The sequence below is a fragment of the Acomys minous genome (genome assembly GCF_964271855.1).
Source record: "Acomys minous genome assembly, chromosome: 1".
In the NCBI taxonomy this organism is placed as follows: domain Eukaryota; kingdom Metazoa; phylum Chordata; class Mammalia; order Rodentia; family Muridae; genus Acomys; species Acomys minous.
The window spans coordinates 33548510-33557290 of record NC_140483.1 but is presented as its reverse complement, the minus strand read 5'-3'; the positions used below and the strand labels follow the sequence as shown (position 1 = coordinate 33557290).

The window sequence follows — 8781 nt, the reverse complement described above, 5'->3', positions numbered from 1 at the left end:
CATCCCCATGCTATGAATGAGAAGAACGGGGCCTTAAGGGACAGGAGACAGCTGTTCCGTTTGCTCTGGATTCACATCCCTCCCCTTCACTATACTATTCTTCTACTTGGTATTTTTTTTTATATGTGACAATCTCAGGTATTTAGGTTACTGTATGGTCCCTGAGACATCCTCCCCCATCATGGCTTTGATCCCTGCCGCCCTAGCCACCTACCCCAGGAGCAAGGCATCTAGGGGCATGTGTTGATTAATGAAGAGATGTGCTTTAGGAGTTCGGCAGATCACAGCCTTTCCCACATCCCTCTCAGAACTCTGGAGTAATCAAGATCTGCCTCTACCCACTGCTCAGAGAGGGTGGGCAAGAGGGTCATAAACAAAAGATCTTGGGCATAGTGACATCGTTATTATGGTTAGTATTAAAACCATAGCGATTACTGAAGTAGCTTCTGGTTTTACAGATCCCACAAGTCACTCGTGAGTCTTGGCTCATCCTCCTTGGGCTTTTAGCTCCCTGCATGGCCCTGTCCTCTGTGCCTGAGGCAGCGAGCTGAGCAGGTGCCAGATCGTGACCGAACCTGGCATTGGAAAGATCTAGTAGTCAACTCTGTTTTCTTTTGCTGAGGTTTATTGCTTGCCTCTGTCTTTAAAGGCCAACACTAGGTTTGCCTTAGTTGTATATGTATGTATTATAAAATGTGGGGCCAAAAGCAGGTGGCAAGAGAGAGCCCAGTGATTTTACAGCTGACCTATAGTCATTCAAGCGTCTCATATTCCCAAAGGAACTGGTTTGGGCAGCTACTAAAAAGAAAGCTGACAGCAGCAAGGAAGCCCTACCCTACAGGAGTGAGGAAAAGGGTGATTCAAGACAGGAATTCCCCCTACCCAGATCTAGCCAATGGACAGAACATTCTCCACAGTTGAGTGGAGAGTAGGGTATGACTTTCACACAAACTCTGGTGCCTCACATTTGACCATGTCCCCTGGAGGGGGAGACCTGGTAGCACTCAGAGGAAGGACAGCAGGTTACCAAGAAGAGACTTGATACCCTATGAGCATATACAGGGGGAGGTAATCCCCCCTCAGGAACAGACATAGGGGAGAGGAATAAGGGGAAAATGGGAGGGAGGGAAGAATGAGAGGATACAAGGGATGGGATAACCATTGAGACGTAACAAGATTAATTAATTAAAAAAAAAAGACAGGAGTTCCTAGAACCTAACAAGTGGGAGCAGTGGCTCCCGAATTTGGGCACACATCACCATAGACTAGGGTGCTTACAAAAGAAGAGTTTCCAGGAGAGCCCAAGTGCAGGAGCTCACACTTCACTACTCACAGTGACAAAGATGGTGCTTAGAACTTTCTAGAAACATCCTTTGGTCCTCATGACTCCTCCAGCAAGCCAGGCTCATCTCGGCGTGGTCCAGGTGAAGGAGGATAGTGACACATGTAAGGGGCTGAGTTAGGACTGGAAGAATCCAGTTCTTTCCTGTTCCAGGTTTGGGAAGTTTATGAAGGACTGGACGGGAATGGTATTTTTTTGAGCAAGAGTTGAAAGCCTGGGGGCCATACTTGGAGCACCTGGGGGGCACAGCCCACCTGTCCAGTGGCATCCATTTAGTATGCTGGCTTTCTCTGCCCACTGTTTCGCTGGATCCCATGAGCCCATTGACAGCAGAGGCTGAAGAGGAGAGGAGGTCCTGGAGGGCACCTTGGGTTGTTCTGAGAAGCGTGCCCCAACCCAACACCATGAGATCAACATTACTGTAGGTCCCCATCTGTCTGTCACTTCACAGTGTGCCAACTTCTATAGAAAGTGCTCTGGGTTGGCTGTGACGTGTCTTCTATGAGCTCATGCATTCAGCATGTGGACACTAGCTTGTGGCACTGTTTGGGGTGTTTTTGGAGCCTTTTCTCAGCTTTCTGGCTCAGCCATGGTGCAAGGAGTTCTGGCATGTGCTCTGCTCTGAATCCACCATGATGGATTGAGGTCTCAGAAAACCAGGGGCCCGAATACAGCCAGGTTGCTTTGTAACAGCAAAAAAGAAAAGTAGGACCGGAAGGCCCTGGTCCTTGAATTTATGTGGTGGACTGAAGGGAGGCTCGGCCAGTGAAATCAACGGAGTCTCAGAAAGAAGCCACAGCAGACGCGGCCTTCGTTGTTCCGCTTTTCCCATCGTAGTCTGGGCCTCCACTCATGCGTTCTGTGTGGGCTTCTCATTTGCAAACCTCCTTCCATCAATTTTGCTGTCTCTGAGCCCTACCCGACAGTTTTTTACTTCACATATTTGAAATCAAGTCATACTTAAAAAAAAAATTACCGTTAGTTGTTTAGAAAAGAAACCTCTGTGCTAATTTATATCTATTCCTTGGTGAACAGCACAGAAATCCCCAAGCCTAGGAGCTAGGCAGGAATGGAATTTTATCGCTCAAATTGTCTGCACAGCCCCATGGGACAGACGGATGGGTGGCTGGGTGGGTAGGGGTCTTCTCAGCTGAAAGGGGTGAGTGGAGACAGAGGGAAGGGCATGTTTGGATGATCCAGGTTACGTTAATCTGTAGACTACAAGCCACACCTTAGGAAACACTGCTAGGTCCACACCAGCCGGTCCAGGGGTTTGGAAGGGAGCCATATTGGTCTGCCCCTCTGAGCACCTAGTGGCCTTGCTCTTGGTCTGCCTGGACACCTAACCCTTTCCTCTAGCGGTTGTGTGTGTGGCCTCTTGCTGATGCTGTCTTACACACCCCAGAGCATGTCATAGGTTCCCAAGCTTTATTTCAAAGGCAAGCCTGAGCAGAGAGACTGGTGGGTGGATACCTGTGTCCTCCCAGTGTACAACTGAGTCAGTTTTCTTTTTAAAACCTAATTTGGGGGACCGGCAAGATGGCTCAGTGGGTAAAGGCACTTTCTGCTGAGTCTGACAACCTGTGCTTGGCTCTCAGGATCCACATGTTGAAGAAGAGAAGCAACGGAGAGGTGTTCCCTGACCTCCATATGTGCGCTGTGCCACAGGTGCATGCAAGACCAGATGACAGGACCAGGCAGGCATGCTGGAGCTCTGCTCCTTTGCTAGAATGGGCTTAGACCATGAGTGTACAAAGCAGGCCTTCCTCTGAAGAGGCCAGCCCTCTAGTGTGGAGGCTGGGGCACCAGAAACATGACGTCACTCAATATTTACAGCCTCCTCACTTCCACCAGCTCACAAGTTCTAGGGTTTCCTCAGAACCCTGAAGCAGACCATGTTACTATGACTTACCCACACCAGGTCTCATGTATTCCAGGGTGTTCTCAAACTTGCTTGTGTAGCCAAAGCTAGCCTTGAATTCCTGAACTTCTTGCTTCTACCTTCTGAGTGCTCAGATCATTCGCATAGACACATACACCATTATCCACTTTAAAAAGCCAATAAAGTTACAAATAAAATAAAAACAAATAAACTTACAAACAAAATAAAAGCAAATAAACTTAAAAAGTAAAAATGCTAGAATACATGTAAACACACGTAGAATTTTGGAGTAAGGTTCCTATGTAGAATTTTGTTACTTGACACAATCTTGTGCCAGCTTTACCTCACAACTGAGGCGTAGGGTTAAGAACTTCTCCACAACTTACAGAGTGCAGATTTAGACCCAGGTCTGTTGTAGCTTGTACATCTCAGCTCTACACCGTTTAGCAATGATCACTGGAGGGCAACACAGGTTTGGTTATTGAATATACGGCAGAGGTGAATGAGTGAGTGAGCAAAAGTCATGACACAGAATGTTGTCCTCCACTATTATCTAAGTCCCATCTGAACGGGTTACAAAATGCTAGCCCTCATTCAGTAGGTGGGAGTGATTATAGGGAGGTTTAAGCATGTAGCCAGCATTTCCGGTTCCGGCCCCATGAGCTCTAGCATGGCAATATGACACTGCTCACCCACCATCTCCTGAGCTAACATGTGCGACGTGTGGGCACAAGTGGCTTCCCGCTGCGACTGCAGGCTACCAACGTCCTCATCAACCCTGTTGGAGTTCAACTTGGATTTGGTGGCACAGATCTCTAAAGTGGAGTAGATGGTGCTTGTGCAGGCTGCTGACACCCTAAACCTGGCCGAGGTACCCAAAGTGCTGACCGAAGGTTATGAGCAGGACTGTGAGATGTTTTTGAGGAAAATGCACCATGTGTTGCTTGAGGTTCATGGACTGGAGGGCACCCTGCAATGCCTAGAAACTGGTCATCTTTTCTCCATCAGCCACGGGGTCCCTAATATGCTGTTGAATGATAAGGAGACTGCGACGTAACCTTGCTAGCCACACTTTGGCATTTGGGGACCATGTGTATCTGTTGTCTAGTCTGTATATATGTCATGTGTGACCCCAGTGATCCCCCCCCCCAGTGACTCACTGACCACCATGTACTTGAACTCCATAGTATATATTTTTTCTCCTTAAAGGCTCAAAACCAAAGAAGGAGAAGAAGAAGAAGAAGAAGAAGAAGAAGAAGAAGAAGAAGAAGAAGAAGAAGAAGAAGAAGAAGAAGAAGAAGAAGAAGAATGCAACTAGGGTAAAGTACCGGGGTGTAGTTCAGTTGACTGTGTGAATGTGCTTGCCTAGTGTTGTGCACAAAGCTCTTGGTTTAATCTCCAGCACCACGTAAACCTGTCGTGGTAGTCCATGCCTGTAATCCCAGCACTCAAGAGGCGAGGTTAAGAATTTCAGGAACTCAAGGCTTGCCTTGCTTACCTAGCAAATTTGAGAAAGTCCTGGGATGCATGAAACATTGAAGAGTGTAGAAGCGAGAGGCATGTAAATACACTGAGATCATACCTCTGGTGCCTCAGCCTCCGCTCAGAGGGCTGGCCTCTTGAAAGGAAGGCCTACTTTGTGCTCTCATAGTCTAAGCCCACTCTAGTGAAGATCGGGAGCCAGTGATTGCCTGCACAGTCCAGTCATCCAGGCTGAGGTCACTCGTGTCATTCCTTTGTCCATTCGTACACAGCAGGGCAAAGCTTGGCCCCACAGTCTGACTTGATAGATGGTTCCATGGTGAAGCAGGCATGGTGGTACTTCCCTTTCTGGGATCCCTTTCCCTCTACTGTAAACATCCCATTGTTGGATTAGCTACTTGGCTTTGTTTTCCAGCACGACATTCTCCAGTCTAGAACCCAGTCAGACCAGTGGTGGGGCTTGCAGATATGGCCATTCTACTCTTTTGTCCTTTGGTTCCTGCAGGTGACTCCTGACCCAGCTGAGAGAGTGAGCCATCTCTTCTGCCCAGACAGCAAGCTCTGGAAATTATTCAGGAATAACAAACAGACCGGGAACATTTGCATAAGGAATCACACAGAACAATACATGTTATTTAAGCCGTCTCTGGTTGGCAACAGAAGCAGAAAGCAGCTGAGATGAATCTGCATTGCAGATCAGCCTTATTTGGAGCAAGCAGGCTACTGTAGGGGTGGGGCACTGCTTGAGGCAGGGAGAGAAGAAAGCATCCTTGCCCGGGCACTCCTTCCCAAGCCTAGTCTCCTTGCGCGCCTTTCTACTGCTCACATGCACTTTTCTCATTTCTCTCCTTCCCTCCCTTCTTCCGAGATTAATGGAAGCAATTTGTCTTCCGATGTGACTACAGCTTATGAATTCTTTGTCCTACTCTAATCCTTTAAATTATCCACATAATAAAATATGTATCCAGCGATTTCAGGTCATAATTTGATCTTCTAGGGGTAGCGGGGAGAGGAGGGAGCTGAAACCAGACATTCTCCGGGTTTGTTCCTCTCCATTTGTCTTTATTTGTCATCGTTTAGTGCTTAGCCATCTCCCTCTCTCTGTTCCTGTGTGCATCGTACTTCCCGGGCGGTCCTGGGCCCTGGGCGCGGGAAGGGGTACTGATGGGGGCCTGGGTCTGAGGGATTGTACTTGAGGTCTATGAGACGAGAGGCCACCCTCAGTCTCTCACCTGTTCCGGCACCGATGGCGCCCTCCCTCCAAGAGCAGCACCTGGCTTTCATCTTCACAGAGCAACCAGGATGAAGATGGTCTCTAACTCCTAAAGGTCACAGGAAGTCTTTAAACACCCAAATCTCCCAGTCACAGGTGGTAAAGAGGTGACAATTCAGTGTTTACCAATGAAGATTGACCCTGCCACCCCACCCCCCCCACCCCCCCCCCCCCCCCCGCCCATAAAATCGGAGGGCAAGTCTCTTCAAAGAGACACTCCGTTGGGTCTGGAGAGAAGTATCAACAGTACACCAGGATCCCAGATGCTGACTGCTCCCAAAGTCATTGAAGGCTGGACTTGCCTGATGCCCCTGTGATGGCCCCTCTCACCTGCCTGGACCTACTTGGAGCATGAAACCTGCAAGCCCCAACCCCATCCCCCGCACGCACACACCTTGCTCCATTACTGGAACTTTGAAGATGCTGGATAAATGCATCCCCTCACCAAGCTATAATCCTACCCCTTCTGTTAGGTAATCTCTTATTTTGAAATACAGTCTCACTGAGTTTCCCAGGTAGGCCTTGAACTTGTGATCCTCCTGCTTCGGCACGCTGAGATAATAGTCTGTATTACCTTGGATGGGGAGGTTTTCTATCATTTGCATTGGTCCTGTTAGGGCCAGAGAGATGCCTCAGCCATTCAGTACACCTACTGTTCTTTCACAGGACCTGGGTTCAGTTCTCAGCACCCACCTGGTGGCTCACAACCAGCTGTAACTCCAGGCCCAGGAGCCTCAGTGCCTTATTATGACCTCCACAGGCACCAGGCACACATAGAGTATACACACACACACACACACACACACACACACACACACAAACACACACAAAAGCAAACATTCATCCACATGAAAATAAATAAGTAAAATCTTCAAAAAGCAAAAAGCTTGACTCTGCCCTTGTCAGTATTCTAGTGACATGTATTCTGGCTTCCAAAGTGCCCTTGCCTGTATTCTGGTGACTTGGAGCATCCTAGGAAGACAGGTTTTTTTGTTTGTTTGTTTGTTTGTTTGTTTTAACCCACCCTCAGGCCTCAGGTAAAAGTCACACACACACACACACACACACACACACACACACACACACACACACACACTGCCAAGCAGGCAAAGGCCAGGAAGGAATTCCTAAGACAGACCAGTCCCCTGCCTCAGCCTCCTATGGGGAGTCTCCCTTCTCAACTGACTCTTGTCTGTATTTTACCACATGTCTATACTCCACCGTCTGTGTAAACCCTTCAGTGACAGAGGGGCTGGAGGAATCTGCCGAATGAGAAACCTGTTTGGAAAGGAGGCAGTGAGAGTGGATGTTCAGTCTTCGAGGTGGGGGGCGATGAGGCTGTTGGCCTGGCGTGAGAGGGATTTGAGATTCTGCGGGGAAGTCTGTGGTGTCTTGGAACAGTGGATTGTGTTGTAGTTAACCATGGGTGACAGAAGGCGTACATGTAGACTAGTAGAGAGGTGGCAACCAGGCCAGGGGGCAATGGGGGAATTAGATGCAACCAGGAATAACTGAGGCAGGCCCAGCCTCCCCTATCTGGAACACAACCAGAGAACACAGCCTTTATGTAACTCATTTGGAGGCAAAGCCTGCCCTGAGCTATGGCTATTTATAGTGTTTTATTTATCCAGCCTGGCGTGAATATTCATGCCCCGCACTGCAGAAGTATTAATGTGCCTGATGGCAGGGAATCTGCCTAGGCGCCCGGGGCAGTACACACGGAGGGGAGAAGCATCATGTCACTGTCCCCAAACCTGGACCCTTACCAATTCCAAAGCCCATCAGGCCCTGTAGGGCTGAGTGAAGACGAAGACGCATGGGCTCTGTAACATGTGAGAACACCCTGCATGAGGGCACTGTGACAGGGGACAGAGGAGCAGGCACAGAGCAGTCAGGTCCTGTCAGATTAGGAATGAGGAAAGGAAATCGTGAGGAGGGTTTAGCCTGCATGCAGGCCTGGAATGTGAGAAGCTCGTGAGTAGGCATTTTCTATCAGAAACTGTACATTATAGACGGTTGGTTGCTTTCTCTCCCCAGAGAAAACAGGCTCATATCATAGATGTTCAGCCAGGACCAGGGTGGTCTGCTGAGGACTGACCACATACGACATGGTAGCTGAGTTTGCCTCTTGCCTCCTATGCCTGTCTGGAGTAATGGGACTGCCTCTTCTGAGGACTTTCAAAGCACAGGCATCAGGAAGCAAGGACAGCTAAGTTCTGCAGATCCTGTGCCCTAAGAAAGCCTGAGGAGGTGACCAGAGGTGAGGACCACAGCCTGGAAAGGAGAGGTGGAAGGTGCAGAGTGGCTGAGCTTCAGGGTCCTGTGGGAGAGTGCAGAGCTGAAAAGCATGTGCTGTGGGGACAAGACACAAGAGGAGGAGGAGAGAGAGGGGCCTAACGAGGAAGGTGTGATGACAGAGGGCTGCAGTCCTGCCTCCCCCACTCTCTGGTTCTGTGCTTTGGGACAAGAGTCTTGACTTCTCTGTGCCTTGTCCTGTAAAATAAACATACAAAGACTGCCCCCTTGTAGGACTATCAGTGAAGATAACAGGTTTCCAGATGCAGACGAGGGGCCCTGAAATATGCTCTATTCAGCATAAATGAGACCAGCCATTGGACAAGATGAGCTCTGACACATGTTGTGACTTGGACAATGAAAATATGCTGAATAAAGTAAGCTAGACAGAAACCCAAAGAACAAAACAAAACAAAATGAAAAACAGTACTGCCTGATTCTACTTTAATAGAAATCTAGAGCATGCAAATTCATAGAGACAGAATGTTAAAAAAAAAAAAAAATAGA

General features: G+C 48.6%; 1 pseudogene across 1 annotated transcript; it reads left to right on the top strand.

The window, feature by feature from the left end:
* The first annotated feature begins 3902 nt into the window (after nt 1–3902).
* LOC311597608 (multifunctional methyltransferase subunit TRM112-like protein) lies at nt 3903–4281 on the top strand (annotated as a pseudogene). The gene has a single exon. The product of its transcript is annotated as a multifunctional methyltransferase subunit TRM112-like protein (transcript).
* Nucleotides 4282–8781: the final 4500 nt, after the last annotated feature.